The sequence below is a fragment of the Rhinoraja longicauda genome, chromosome 21 (assembly GCF_053455715.1).
Source record: "Rhinoraja longicauda isolate Sanriku21f chromosome 21, sRhiLon1.1, whole genome shotgun sequence".
Lineage (NCBI taxonomy): Eukaryota > Metazoa > Chordata > Chondrichthyes > Rajiformes > Arhynchobatidae > Rhinoraja > Rhinoraja longicauda.
The window spans coordinates 5,765,143-5,780,373 of NC_135973.1; positions in this window are offsets into that span (position 1 = coordinate 5,765,143).

Consider the following 15,231-nt stretch of genomic DNA (forward strand, 5'->3'; position numbering starts at 1 on the left):
TATTTCTGCTCTTTGACCTTTTATTTGGTGAGAACTATTTGGCTCCGGGGAGATTACGTTGCAGCATACTTACTGTTGTTATGAAAGGACATAAAGGAATGTTTAGTACACACCCAGTCTGACAGGTCTGGCAAGGATCGAGCTCTTTTTGTTATTCTGCTGTAGTTAAACAATTGAATAAATACTTGCAGTTGCCTGATTCACTGCAAGAGTTTCATTCTCAGCTGAATTGTCTCAATGTTTAAACTGCCTGATATATTGGCTCAATTGGAAATGCAACAATAACACCAGAGCTTGGCTTGAGTTGGAGAGACAGATGGTGATGGTGTAGGATTGCGATCTGAAGCTTGGCAGCGGTAGAGTTGCTGCCTCACAGCGCCAGAGACCCGGGTTCCATCCTGACAACGGGCGCTGTCTGTACGGAGTTTGCACGTTCTCCCCGTGACCTGCGTGGGTTTTTCTCCGTGATCTTCGGTTTCCTCCCACGCTCCAAAGGCCTACAGGGTTTGTCGGTTAATTGGCTTGGCGTTATGTGTAAATTGTCCCCAGTGTGTGTAGAATAGTGTCAATGTGCGGGGATCGCTGGTCGACACGGGACCCGGCGGGGACGAAGGGCCTGTTTCCGTGCTGTATCTCTAAACTAAACCAAACAAAACGAATCAGTACTGGGACACTTTGTCAAATTCTCTAATGTTAAGTAACTTCTACTAATCTCCATTAGTAGAGGTTACTGCTCACCAATCCTTTCCACTAGTCACTTTAATTTCATGTTTAATGTATCTTGTGTTTTCATCTCCTGGGGTAAATAAAGTTCTATCGTATCGCATCGTGACATGTTGTATCGTATCTGTTGCCCTCCCCTCTTCTCCCTTCCCCCAACGTCAGCATTGGACCAGTTCCACAGGTGGATCCATTGGATCCCTCTTGAGATCACACCTTCGCAAGCCAACACTGGGCCTACCAGGCACCTCCCCCGCCTCAGCCTGACGCCATTTGTTATTGTCCCTGATTAGTCCTGGCCCTTTCTCTCCTCCAGCTCTCCACCTCCCCCCCTCCCCCTACTTACAATCTAAAGAAGGTTCAATCTCCACCCGAAACGTCACCCATCCTTTCCCCCCCCCAGAGACGCTGCCTGGCCCGTTGAGTTGCTCCAGCACTTTGTGTCTATCTTTGGTTTAAACCTGCATCTGCAGTTCTTTGGTTTTCTACGTATCGGGACACTTCCTGTTTGTTATATGCATTAATCATCTTGATGTTAGACCGCACTGGGCCTGCACTCGCTGGAGTTTAGAGGAACGAGTGGGGACCTCATTGAAACGTAAAGAATCGCGAAAGGCTTGCACAGAGCTATGCACAAAGGCATGCTTAACAATGCTCTTCAGCTTTAGGTGTTTGTTAGTTTTAGTGTCCAGTCCGACCAGCGATCCCCACACTAACACACACGGGGGACAATTTACACGTATACCAAGCCAATTAACGTACAAACCTGTTCCTTTTTTGGAATGTGCAAGGAAACAAGATCTCAGAGAAAATCCATGCAGATATTTGGCACAGCAATAGGTGCAGGAGGAGGCCATTCAGCCCTTCCAGCCTGTACGCACCGCCATTCAATGTGATCATGGCTGATCATTCTCAATCAGTACCCCATTCCTGCCTTCTCCCCATACCCCCTGACTCCGCTATTCTTAAGAGCTCTATCCAGCTCTCTCTTGAATACATTCAGAGAATTGGCCTCCACTGCCTTCTGAGGCAGAGAATTCCACAGATTCACAACTCTCTGACTGGAAAAGTTTTTCCTCATCTCCGTTCTAAATGGCCTACCCCTTATTCTTAAACTGTGGCCCCTTGTTCTGGACTCCCCCAACATTGGGAACATGTTTCCTGCCTCTAACGTGTCCAACCCCTTAATAATCTGATACGTTTCGATAAGATCTCCTCTCATCCTTCTAAATTCCAGTGCAAGCACTGTAAGGCAGCAACCCCTACCTCTGCGCCACCATGCCATTTAGTTTAGAGATACAGTGTGGAAACAGGCCCTTCGGCCCACTGAATCCGCACCGACACTATCACTATCCCACACACTAGGGACAATCTACAATTTACAGAAGCCAATTAACTTACAAACCTGTACGTCTTTGGAGTGTGGGAGGAAACCGGAGCACCTGGGAAAACCCACGTGGGTGCAGGGAGAACGTACAAACTCCGTGCAGACAACACCCGTAGTCGGGATCGATCCCGGGTCCCTGGCACTGTGAGGCAGCAACTCTACCGCTGCGCCACCGCGCCATCACTGTAAAATCCCAGATGACTTCATAACTCTGACCTAGGCTCCAGGTTTAAGGTTGAGGTTTGGGTCTATTATTGTTGCGTGTACCGAGGTACAGTGGAAAGCTTTGTTTTGCATGCGATCCTGCAAAATAAACGTAAGATACACGCAAAATGCTGGAGTAACTCAGCAGGACAGGCAACATCTCTGGAGAGAAGGAATGGGTGACTTTTCGGGTCGAGAGCCTTCGTGTTTGGACCGAGAGTCGGGGGAGTGAGAAACGAGAGCTATAGATGGTGATATGGGGAGATATAGAACATGTGTCGGAGGGAACTGCAGATGCTGGTTTAAGCCGAAGATGGATGCAAAGTGCTGGAGTAACGGGCAGCACATGTGGAAAGGAAGGTTGGGAGACGTTTGATGGGAGATGTGTGTTTGCTGTGTTGCAGTGTGGTGTGGTGCTGGGATCCTTGCTGCTGCTTACCTGCTCCTGGATGGCGTACAGTTCCAGCATGATGCTCATTGAAGCCGCTCTGTCTGCCAATCGCAAAACCTACTTTGGTCTTGGTGAGTTGAACACAAGTTACCTCGAACGACCAATCCAAGTCAAGTCAAATTTATTTGTCACATACACATACACAATGTGCAGTGAAATGAAAGTGGCAATGCCTGCGGATTGTGCACACAAAAAAGAATTACAGTTACAGCATAAAGTTAATAAAGTTAATATAGAGAAGACAAAATTTAGTCCCTGGAGTTATAATAGTTGACAGTCCTGATGGCCTGTGGGAAGAAACTCTGTCTCATCCTCTCCGTTTTCGCAGCGTGACAGCGGAGGCGTTTGCCTGATCGTAGCAGCTGGAACAGTCCGTTGCTGGGGTGGCAGGGGTCCCTCATGATCTTGCTTGCTCTGGATCTGCACCTCCTGATGTATAGGTCCTGCAGGGGGACGAGTGTAGTTCCCATGGTGCGTTCTGCCGAACGCACTACTCTCTGCAGGGCCTTCCTGTCCGGGGCAGAGCTGTTCCTAAACCAGACTGTAATGTTGCTGGACAGGATGCTCTCTACAGCCCCAGAGTAGAAGCAATGAAGGATCCTCAGAGACACTCTGAATTTCCTCAGTTGTCTAAGGTGGTAAAGGCGCTGCTTTGCCTTACCCACCAGTGTGGCAATGTGCGTTGCCCACGTCAGATCCTCTGTGATGCGGACTCCCAAGTATTTAAAACTTGGGAGTCCACTTGGAAATCCGATCATTTACCAAAGGCTGTCAGTGTAGGAGGGAACTGCAGACGCTGGTTTACACTGTAGATAAGACACAAAGTGCTGGAGGGTCAGGCAGCATCTCTGGGGGGAAGGAATGGGTGACGTTTCAGGTCGAGACAACTTCTTCAGGGTCCTGACCCGAAACGTCACCCATTCTTTTTCCCCAGAGATGTTGCCTGTCCCGCTGAATTACCCCAGCACTTTGTGTCTACCAACAGTGGTAGTGTTGTAGTTGGAGCAGAATTAGGCCATTCGGCCCATCAAGTCTATTCCGCCATCCAATCATGGCTGATTTATCTCTCCCTCTCAACCCCATTCTCCTGCCGTCTCCCACTAACCCCCGTCGCCTGCACTAATCAAGAATCTGTCAATCTCTAAGGCCCATCGACGTGGCCCGTCTGTGGCAATGAATTCCACAGATTCACCACCCTCTGGCTAATGCAATTCCTCCTCATCTCCTATGTAAAGGTACGTCCTTTTATGTTGAGGCTGTGGCCTCTGGTCCTAGACTCTCCCACTGGTGGAAACATCCTCTCCACACCCACTCTATCCAGGCCCTTCATTGTTCGGTACGTTTCAATGAGGTTCCCCCCCCTCATTCTCCTAAACCCCAGTGAGAACAGGCCCAGTGCCTTCAAACGCTCATCAAATGTTAATCATCTGGTATATCAGGAAACCGGTGGAATTTACCACACTCTCCCTGCTCCCTTCTTTCCTTATTCCCCCCCTTATTCCTCCTCTGTTCTTTGGAAAGTGAACCAGAACGTAACCCGCGTGACCAGACCTGTCATGACATAAAGTGATCCATTAAAAAATTCTTAGACAATAGACAATAGACAATAGGTGCAGGAGGAGGCCATTCGGCCCCTAGAGCCAGCACCACCATCCAATGTGATCATGGCTGATCAGTCTCAATCAGTACCCCGTTCCTGCCTTCTCCCCATACCCCCTGACTCCGCTATCCTTAAGAGCTCTATCTAGCTCTCTCTTGAATGCATTCAGAGAATTGGCCTCCACTGCCTTCAGAGGCAGAGAATTCCACAGATTCACAACTCTCTGACTGAAAAAGTTTTTCCTCATCTCCGTTCTAAATGGCCTACCCCTTATTCTTAAACTGTGGCCCCTGGTTCTGGAGTCCCCCAACATTGGGAACATGTTTTCTGCCTCTAACGTGTCCAACCCCTTAATAATCTTATATGTTTCGATAAGATTCTTGCAAGAGATTAGACAGTAGACAATAGGTGCAGGAGGAGGCCATTCGGCCCTTCGAGCCAGCACCGCCATTCATTGTGATCATGGCTGATCATTCTCAATCAGTACCCCGTTCCTGCCTTCTCCCCATACCCCGTGACTCCGCTATCCTTAAGAGCTCTATCTAGCTCTCTCTTGAATGCATTCAGAGAATTGGCCTCCACTCAAGAGAGAGCTAGATAGAGCTCTTAGGGAGAGCGGAATAAGATTAATCTTATTCATTGCTATTTTCCTACCTACAGAACTATAATGCATGTCTTTTTTTTTTAAATTCACAGAGTTTGTGAGATAAAACTGAGTTATGAAAAAAATGCTTCCGTGTGAGGCCACACACCTGACCAGTCATATTTGACATATATAAGTCATATGTACAGCACAAAACAACACACCTGTAATGCTTTCAGAATTAGTAGAGATGTATTCCACAGGTTTTAATATTTTGGGTCTCGCACACGTGACTAAGAACGGGGCCCTCACGGATATTTTCAATTAACACTGACCAAAGTTACAATTTCCATTTGTAGCGCAAGTTTCCTTTGGAGTGCCAGGAAAGGTATTCGTTGAAATCAGGTGAGCGGACCTCAATACAATCTGCCGCGGGAGCTTTCTTGCTCTCGGGGTGAGGATGCCTCTGGTGTCTGGCGCCGTTTGCAAGTCACTGTGTTGGTCTTCCCACACAGTACAGGGGGGGGGGGGGGGGGAGAGGTAGAGGGAGGAACGAGCCACAGGTGCTGATTACCACCGAACATAGACACACATTCCTGGAGTAACTCAGCCAGGCGGCATCTCTGGAGAGCAAGTCAAGTCAAGTCAATTTTATTTGCATAGCACATTTAAACACAACCCACATTGACCAAGTCAAGTCAAGTCAAGTTTATTTGTCACATACACATACACGATGTGCAGTGAAATGAAAATGGCAATGCCTGCGGATTGTGCAAAAGAAATTACAATTACAGCATAAAAATTAAAATGAATACAGAAAAATAAATTTAGTCCCTGGAGTTATAATAGTTAACAGTCCTGATGGCCTGTGGGAAGAAACTCCGTCTCATCCTCTCCGTTTTCACAGCGTGACAGCGGAGGCGTTTGCCTGACCGTAGCAGCTGGAACAGTCCGTTGCTGGGGTGGTAGGGGTCCCCCATAACCTTGCTGGCTCTGGATCTGCACCTCCTGATGTATAGATCCTGCAGGGGGACGAGTGTAGTTCCCATGGTGCGTTCTGCCGAACGCACTACTCTCTGCAGGGCCATCGTGTCCTGGGCAGAGCTGTTCCCAAACCAGACTGTGATGTTGCCGGACAGGATGCTCTCTACAGCCCCAGAGTAGAAGCAATGAAGGATCCTCAGAGACACTCTGAATTTCCTCAGTTGTCTAAGGTGGTAAAGGCGCTGCCTTGCCTTACCCACCAGTGCGGCAATGTGCGTTGCCCATGTCAGATCCTCTGTGATGCGGACTCCCAAGTATTTAAAACTGCTCACCCTATCCACAGTAGACCCATTTATCTCCAGTGGCGTGTAATCCTTGGATGTTGAGCCCTTCTAAAGTCCTGCGTGGGTTTTCTCTGAGATCTTCGGTTGCTTTGCACGCTCCAAAGATGTAGGTTAATTGGCTTGGTATAAATGTATAAATGTAAAAGGAGAATTGTTCCTAGTGTGTGTAGGGGATGCGAGAATCACTGGTGGGTGCGGACTCGGTGTGCTGATGGACTCAATTCTTGCTATTGAGGGCGTGCAGCGTAGGTTTACTAGGTTAATTCCCGGAATGGCGGGACTGTCATATGTTGAACATGAATATGCTGGAACGGCTAGGCTTGTATACACTGGAATTTAGAAGGATGAGAGGGGATCTTATCGAAACGTATAAGATTATTAAGGGGTTGGACACGTTAGAGGCAGGAAACATGTTCCCAATGTTGGGGCAGTCCAGAACCACAGTTTAAGAATAAGGGGTAGGCCATTTAGAACTGAGATGAGGAAAAACTTTTTCAGTCAGAGAGTTGGGAATCTGTGGAATGCTCTGCCTCAGAAGGCAGTGGAGGCCAATTCTCTGAATGCATTCAAGAGAGAGTTAGATAGAGCTCTTAAGGATAGCGGAGTCAGGGGGTATGGGGAGAAGGCAGGAACGGGGTACTGATTGGTAATGATCAGCTATGATCACATTGAATGGCGGTGTTGGCTCGAAGGGCCGAATGGCCTCCTCCTGCACCTATTGTCTATTGACCTGTTTCCGTGTCGGATCTCTAAACTAAAACTAAGATAAAAGGTAAATGAAGGACTGGTGTTTGAGAGATGAGTCTACAGAGGAGGGGAAAGGAGCAGGGGTGATTGGAGCGGGAAAGTGGAAGAGATGGGTGCACACTGGGATAGGGAGACACTGGAAAGAGAGAGGGAGTGGGGGGGGGGGGGGGATAACACTTAAAATTGGAGAACTTAATGTTCATAACAGAATCAACCCACAGGGTCTTCAGAGTGGTTTGTTAACCCAGAACATGCTGACTGGGGAAGTACAGTATCCATCACTTCACCACAAGGAAGTAGGAGAAGACTTAAAATATCAAATTCTGCAACCATTAATCTAGTTTAGAGACACAACATGGAATCAGGCCCTTCGGCCCACCGAGTCCACGCCGGCCATCCACCAATCGTTCACACTAGTTCTACGTTATCTCCACTTTCGGGCCCAGAGGAGGTTTACAAGAACGATCCCAGGAATGAGTGGGTTAGCCTATGATGAGCGTTTGTCAGCACTGGGCCTGGACTCGCTGGAGTTGAGAAGAATGAGAGGGGGACCTCATTGAAACGTACCGAATAGTGAAAGGCTTGGATAGAGTGGATGTGGAGAGGATGTTTCCACCAGTGGGAGAGTCTAGGACCGGAGGGCACAGCCTCAGAATTAAAGGGCGTTCTTTTAGGAAGATGAGGAGGAATTTCTTTAGTCAGAGGGTTTCAAGAGAGAGGTAGATTTAGCTCTTAGGGCTAAGGGAATCAAGGTGATATGGGGAAATAGCAGGAACGGGGTACTGCTTTTAGATGATCAGCCATGATCATATTGAATGGCGGTGCTGGCTCGAAGTGCTGAATGGCCTACTCCAGCACCTATTTCTCTATGTTTCTATGAATCTGTGGAATTCTTTGTCACAGAAGGCTGTGGAGGCCAAATCAGTGGATATTTTTAAGGCACTGATGGATAGATTCTTGATTAGTGCGGGTGTCAGAGGTTATGGGGAGAAGGATGGAGAATGGGGTTAGGAGGGAGAGATAGATCAGCCATGATTGAACGGCGGAGTAGACTTGATGGGCCGAATGGCCTAATTCTAATCCTATTCCTTATGACAAACCCGCACGCCTTTGGGATGTGGGAGGAAACTGCAGCACCCAAGCGGTCAAAGGGAGAACGTTCAAACTCCGTAGAGGCAACACCCATGGCCAGGATGGTATCTGGGTCTCTGGCGCTGTGAGGCAGCATCTCAATGGCTGCGCCACCGTGCCATCATCTTAACCTGCTGTTAACCTGCTGCTTTTACATGACATAAGAAACCGAGAGCCTCTTTCACATCGTCAGTAAGTGTGGTTTCAGTTGATCGTCAGTGGGCTAGTAATCGTCTACAGTTGCAGTTCATTTTGCTAACACGGCTTGCCTCTCTGCCAACAGTATGATTGGGCTGCTACTCGGGACATGCATTGCCTTCTTTGCTGCCTTGGAAGACCTGGTTGTGAACCTCTTCATGAAGTTGACTGGATCCTCGGTGAGTTCAAGCTATTGATGGCACAGCGGTAGAGTTGCTGCCTCACGGCGCCGGATGCCCTGGGTTCGATCCTGACTACGGGTGCTGTCAGGCCTTGAGTACAGGAGCAAAGAGGTCCTTCTGTAGTTGTACAGGGCCCTGGTGAGACCGCACCTGGAGTACTGTGTGCAGTTTTGGTCTCCCAATTTGAGGAAGAACATTCTTGCCATTGAGGGAGTGCAGCGTAGGTTCACCAGGTTAATTCCTGGGATGGTGGGACTGTCGTATGATGAAAGAATGGAGCAGCTGGGCTTGTATTCACTGGAATTTAGAAAGATGAGAGGGGATCTTATAGAAACATATAAAATTAGGAGGCCATTCGGCCCTTTGAGCCAGCACCGCCATTCAATGTGATCATGGCTGATCATTCTCAATCAGTACCCCGTTCCTGCCTTCTCCCCATACCCCCTGACTCCGCTATCCTTAAGAGCTCTATCCAGCTCTCTCTTGAATGCATTCAGAGAATTGGCCTCCACTGCCTTCTGAGGCAGAGAATTCCACAGATTCACAACTCTCTGACTGAAAAAGTTTTTCCTCATCTCTGTTCTAAATGGCCTACCCCTTATTCATATCATATCATATCATATCATATATATACAGCCGGAAACAGGCCTTTTCGGCCCACCAAGTCCGTGCCGCCCTGTATTCTTAAACTGTGGCCCCTTGTTCTGGACTCCCCCAACATCGGGAACATGTTTCCTGCCTCTAACGTGTCCAACCCCTTAATAATCGTATACGTTTTCGATAAGATGCCGTGAACGGTTTCACCCACTCCCGTGCTATATCCTGACAGATCCTGCCCTGGCAGCACGGCCTGCTGCTTTGCACCATCACCTCCGTCGTGGTCTTGCCCCTGAGCCTGCAGAAGAAGGTGTCCAACTCGGCCTGGCAATCACTGACCACCATCATATTCTACATCCTTTTAATGTTTGTGGTGAGTAGTGGGGGCCGCGTGGGAACGGGTCTGGGAATGCCGGAAATATGGCTCGGGCTGTTGGGAAAAAAACCCCCCACTTCAGTGCAGATCATTTCCCAATAGCAGACATCCAATGGTTCAATGCGTAGGAAGGAACTGCAGATGCAGGTTTAAATCGGAGGTGCAGTAGATCGCAAAGTGCTGGAGTAACTCAGCGGGGCAGGCAGCATCTCTGGAGAGGTGGATGAGGTGACCCTTCTTCGGACTCGACCCGAAACGTCACCCCTTCCCTCTCTCCAGAGGCGCTGCCTGTCGCACTGAGTCACTCCAGCATTACTGTCACATGTACCTCTGTGCAGGGGGGTGCTGTGTTTTTGCATACAATCCAGGTAGAATCACACAGCAGGCATCACCCAGGCAGTGCACGCACATAGAGCCACCACCTTTCTGGTGCCGATGAAGTTTCAAGAGACCTTCGAACATCTTATCGTCTCGCGGCGGTGAAGCGACATTCCAGCCTACATGTTGTTGTTGGGTCTCTCTACACATGAAACGCCACACATTGCACTCGGTTACAGTGGACAATCAATAGACAATAGACAATAGGTGCAGGAGGAGGCCATTCGGCCCTTCGAGCCAGCACCGCCATTCAATGTGATCATGGCTGATCTTTCTCAATCGGCGGTAATGGACACCATTGCCCCGCAGTAGACTGTTCTAACGAGGGTTTACTGTACAAAGTCTGAAGAAGGGTCTCAACCCGAAATGTCGCCCATTCCTTCTCTCCCTGAGGTACTGCCTGACCCGCTGAGTAACGCCAGCTTTTTGTGATACCTTCGTTTACTGTATAAAGTGCTGTAAAAGGGTGACGTTTCCTCCCACACTCCAAAGACGCACAGGTTTTTTTAGGTTAATTGGTAAAATTGTAAATTGTCCCTAGTGTGTCGGGTAGCGTTAGCGTACGAGGTGATCGCTGGTCGGCGTGGACTCGATGGGCCGAAGGGCCTGTTTCCATGCTGTATCCCAAGAGTCTAAAGTTTAGTTTAGTGTAGTTTTGTTCATTGTCGCACGTGCCGAGGTACAGCAGAAAGCTTCTCGCTGTGTGCTGACCAGTCAGCGGAAAGACTGTACATGAAGTTCTGAGTTCATGAGGTGATGAGACGTTGATGTGACGGTGCTTTGCTTCGTCCCCAGCTGGCGGTGAACTGCCTGGCGTCGGCGCTGTCTGGTGGGCTGGTGTGGGAGAAGGTCCACTTGTGGCACTGGTCTGGGATCACCACCTGTCTGCCGATTCTCGCCACCTCGTTCTGCGGTCACCCGTAAGTGATGGAGGGCACGGTACACCAACCTTGCTCACGTTGGCCAATCGTACAGCACGGGGACAGGCCCTTCCATCCCCACCATCCATGCCCAAATGGTGCCAGGCTCAGCCAACCTCATCTGCCTGAACGTGACCCATATCGCACGTTCACAAGTGATAGCAGTAGAATTAGGCCATTCGGCCCATCGAGTCTACTCTGCCATTCAATCATGGCTGATCTCTGCCTCCTCATCCCATTCTCCTGCCTTCTCCCCGTAACCCTTGACACCCGTTCTAATCAGATGAATGAGAAGCAGTCACTCCCGCTCCCACTCCCACACTGACCTCTCTGTCCTGGGCCTCCTCCAATGTCAGAGTGAGGCCCAGCGCAGATTGGAGGAACAACACCTCATATTCCACTTGGGCAGCTTAACACCCCAGCGGTATGAACATTGACTTCTCTAACTTCACGTAACCCTTGCTTCCCCTCCCTCTCCCCATCCCACCCGTGCCCCCAAGCTCTCCGACTAGTTTCACTGTCCCCCATGTTGATTTTACTGTTTGTTGGCCTCGTTGTCACCTTCCCCATTGCCACCAATGAACCATTCTACGTTCATCGTCTGCCTCGATCTGTCGTTCATCTTGTTCATCGTCTGCCTCGATCTGTCGTTCATCTTGTTCATCGTCTGCCTCGATCTGTCGTTCATCTTGTTCATCGTCTGCCTCGATCTGTCGTTCATCTTGTTCATCGTCTGCCTCGATCTGTCGTTTTCCCTTCCATATCTCTAGTCTCCCTCTGCCCTGTCCCACGGTCTGAAGAAGGGTCTCGACCTGAAACGTCACCCATGCCTTCTCTCCAGAGATGTTGCCTGGCCCGCTGAGTTACTCCGGCATTTCGGTGCAAACCAGCGTCTGCAGTTCCTTCCTGCTCAAAAGTAATCATTTGCTGTTTTTACTGAATGCAGCACTAGGAAAAAGCAGATAGACCACAAAAGGCTGGTGTAACAGCGGGCCAGACAGCATCTCTGGAGAAATGGAATTCAAGATTGCATCATATAACTCTTTAATCTTTCTTGATATTATAGGCTGGTGCTTCCGATATACTTCAACTTGCGAGGGCAGACGGCGGAGCAGATGAAGGGGGCATTCAAGCACGCAAACATCATTGTGGTTACCTTTTATGCCATGGTAGGTGATGTTACATTCATGTAATGACCAGACTGTTGGCATGGCCAGTGCGTTCACACAGCCCAGGGTCATAAGGTCAGGTGATAGGAGCAGAATTAGGCCATTCGGCCCATCAAGTCTACTCCGCCATTCAATCTTGTCTGAGTCCAGATTCAGGGACAGTTTCTTCCCGGCTGTTATCGGGCAATTGAACCGTCTTACCACAACCACAGAGCAGTGCTGAACTACTATCTCCCTCTTTGGTGAGCCTCGGACGATCCTTGATCGGACTTTGCTGGCTTTACCTTGTACTGAATGTTATTCCCTTATCATGTATCTATACATTGTAAACAGCTCGATTGTAAACGTGTCTTTCCGCACGCAACATAAGCTTTTCACTGTGGGTGACTTCATCAGTTTGAAGAAGGGTCTCGACCCGAAACGTCACCCATTCCTTCTCTCCTGAGATGCTGCCTGACCTGCTGAGTTACTCCAGCATTTTGTGAATAAATATCCTGATAGACAAGAGTCTGTCCTGACAATTAATATTAGTCGTGGCCTTGGAGATAACTCACTTCCCCTTCCCTGAGGTCACGTCACGTGATCGTTCACTCTTCTATCAGGCTAGGCACCTTTTCAAAGGGCAGCACCTCCAGCAACGTGGCACTCCCTGAATGCTCAACACACAACTGGCTTTTGTAATCAATGAGTCACAGAGTCACACAGCACAGGAACAGGCCCTTCAGCCCAACTAGTCCATGTCAACCTCGACTCGCCATCTAAGCCAGTCCCATTTGTCCGCATCAGACCCAAACTGCACATTGTAAAAAGCGTTCCGGGTTTGCTCCTGACCTCCACTGCTATCTTTGTGGAGTTTGCACGTTCTACCTGGATTTCCTTCGGGTGCTCCGGTTTCCTCCCACATCACAAAGACGTGCGGGTTTGTAAGTTAATTGGCCCCCTGTAAATTGTCTCTGGCGCGTCGGGAAGTGGATGCGAACGTGGGCCAACAAAGAGCTAGTGTCCACGGGTGGTCGATGGTCGATGGTCGGCGTGGACTCGGTGGGCCGAAGGGCCTGTTTCCGTGCTGTATCTCAGCTAAATCAATAATCTTGTAAAAGCCATTTAAAAAATCTCTGCCTTTACAATTCATGAAAAGTGTACTGATTTATGAATAAATAATCAGTTTGTTCTCAATATGTATAATATAAAAATCAGAAGCATTTAGAAACAAGGCGTTGCAGATGCTAGGTTATACTCAGAACATCAGGCAGCATCTCTGGGGGGAAAAGGTATGGATGACATCTGTACAGTCTGAGGAAAGGCCCCGACCTGAAACGTCACCCATCCTTTTTTTCCAGAGATGCTGCCTGACCCGCTGAGTTACTCCAGCATTTTGTGTCCATCTTTAGCATAAAAAAGCGCTCTGCGTTTGATCTGGTGTGAACCGGTGATTGATGGCCGGCATGGACTCGGTGGGCTGAAGGGCCTGTTTCCATACTGTGTCTTTCAATCAATCATTTCAATCAATCAGTTCAATCAATCAATCATTCGGGCTTAACATTAAAACAATGCTGAGACTAATTCATTATAGACTATAGACAATAGACTATAGGTGCAGGAGGAGGCCATTCGGCCCTTCGAGCATGGCTGATCATCTAAAAGCAGTACCCCATTCCTGGTTTCTCCCCATATCCCTTGATTCCCTTAGCCCTAAGAGCTAAATCTACCTCTCTCTTGAAACCCTCTGACTAAAGAAATTCCTCCTCATCTTCCTAAAAGAACGCCCTTTAATTCTGAGGCTATGACCTCTACTCCTATGACCGCTATCCTTAAGAGCTCTATCTAGCTCTCTCTTGAATGCATTCAGAGAACTGGCCTCCACTGCCTTCTGAGGCAGAGAATTCCACAGATTTACAACTCTCTGACTGAAAAAGTTTTTCCTCGTCTCCGTTCTAAATGGCCTACCCCTTATTCTTAAACTGTGGCCCCTGGTTCTGGACTCCCCCAACATTGGGAACATGTTTCCTGCCTCTAACGTGTCCAACCCCTTTATATCGGGTTTATTCTTTAGTCTGAAGAAGGGTCTCGACCCAGAACGTCACCCAGTCCTTCTCTCCAGAGACACTGCCTGTCCCGCTGAGTTACTCCAGCATTTTGTGTCCATCTTCAGTTTAAACCAGCGCCTGCAGTTCTTCCCTTCACTAATTCTTCTAATTCTTGATTTGATGTTATTGTCTTTGTTTAATACGTACAGGTTGGATTGAGTGGTTACCTGGCGTACTCAGGGTCTGTGCCCGGCGATATCCTTGCTGCACTTCCCCCCAGCCTGTTGACGGATGGGATAAGGGCCATATTCTTGGTGTCCCTCACCTCCAGCTTTCCCCTCGTCATCTTACCCTGCCGCCAAGCCATCAGCACGCTCCTCTTCGAACAGCAGGTCAGTGGGTCGTCGTGCAAATGGTGGAAGAGGAGTAACAAGACTGGGATGGCAGGACTTTCATATGAAGAAAGACTGGATAGACTCGGCTTGTACTCGCTGGGATTTAGAAGATTGAGGGGGGGGATCTTATAGAAACCTACAAAATTCTTAAGGGGTTGGACAGGCTAGATGCAGGAAGATTGTTCCCGATGTTGGGGAAGTCCAGAACAAGGGGTCCCAGTTTAAGGATAAGGGGGAAGTCTTTTAGGACCGAGATGAGAACGTTTTTTTTCACACAGAGAGTGGTGAATCTGTGGAATTCTCTGCCACAGAAGGTAGTTGAGGCCAGTTCATTGGCTATATTTAAGAGGGAGTTAGATGTGGCCCTTGTGGCTAAAGGGATCAGGGGGTATGGAGAGAAGGCAGGTGCGGGATACTGAGTTGGATGATCAGCCATGATCATATTGAATGGCGGTGCAGGCTCGAAGGGCCGAATGGCCTACTCCTGCACCTATTTTCTATGTTTCTATGTTTCTATGAAAGTGAGGGCGAGAGTGAGGGCTAAACTTTGCACAGGCCCGTTGTGGAGAAGATGTTTCCACGAGCGGGGCAGTCTCAGACCAGAGGGCACAGCCTCGGAATTAAACGACGTTCCTTTATGTGAAAGTGTAAAATGGATATTTGGGAGTAATCTCTCTGGTTTATGGCCTCCAGGATTTTATTTTTGTGGACTTCAATGACCTCTCATGCTTGTTTTATATTTTTGACAAAAAAAATCAATAGACAATAGACAATAGGTGCAGGAGGAGGCCATTCGGCCCTTCGAGCCAGCACCACCCGTCAATATGATCATGGCTGA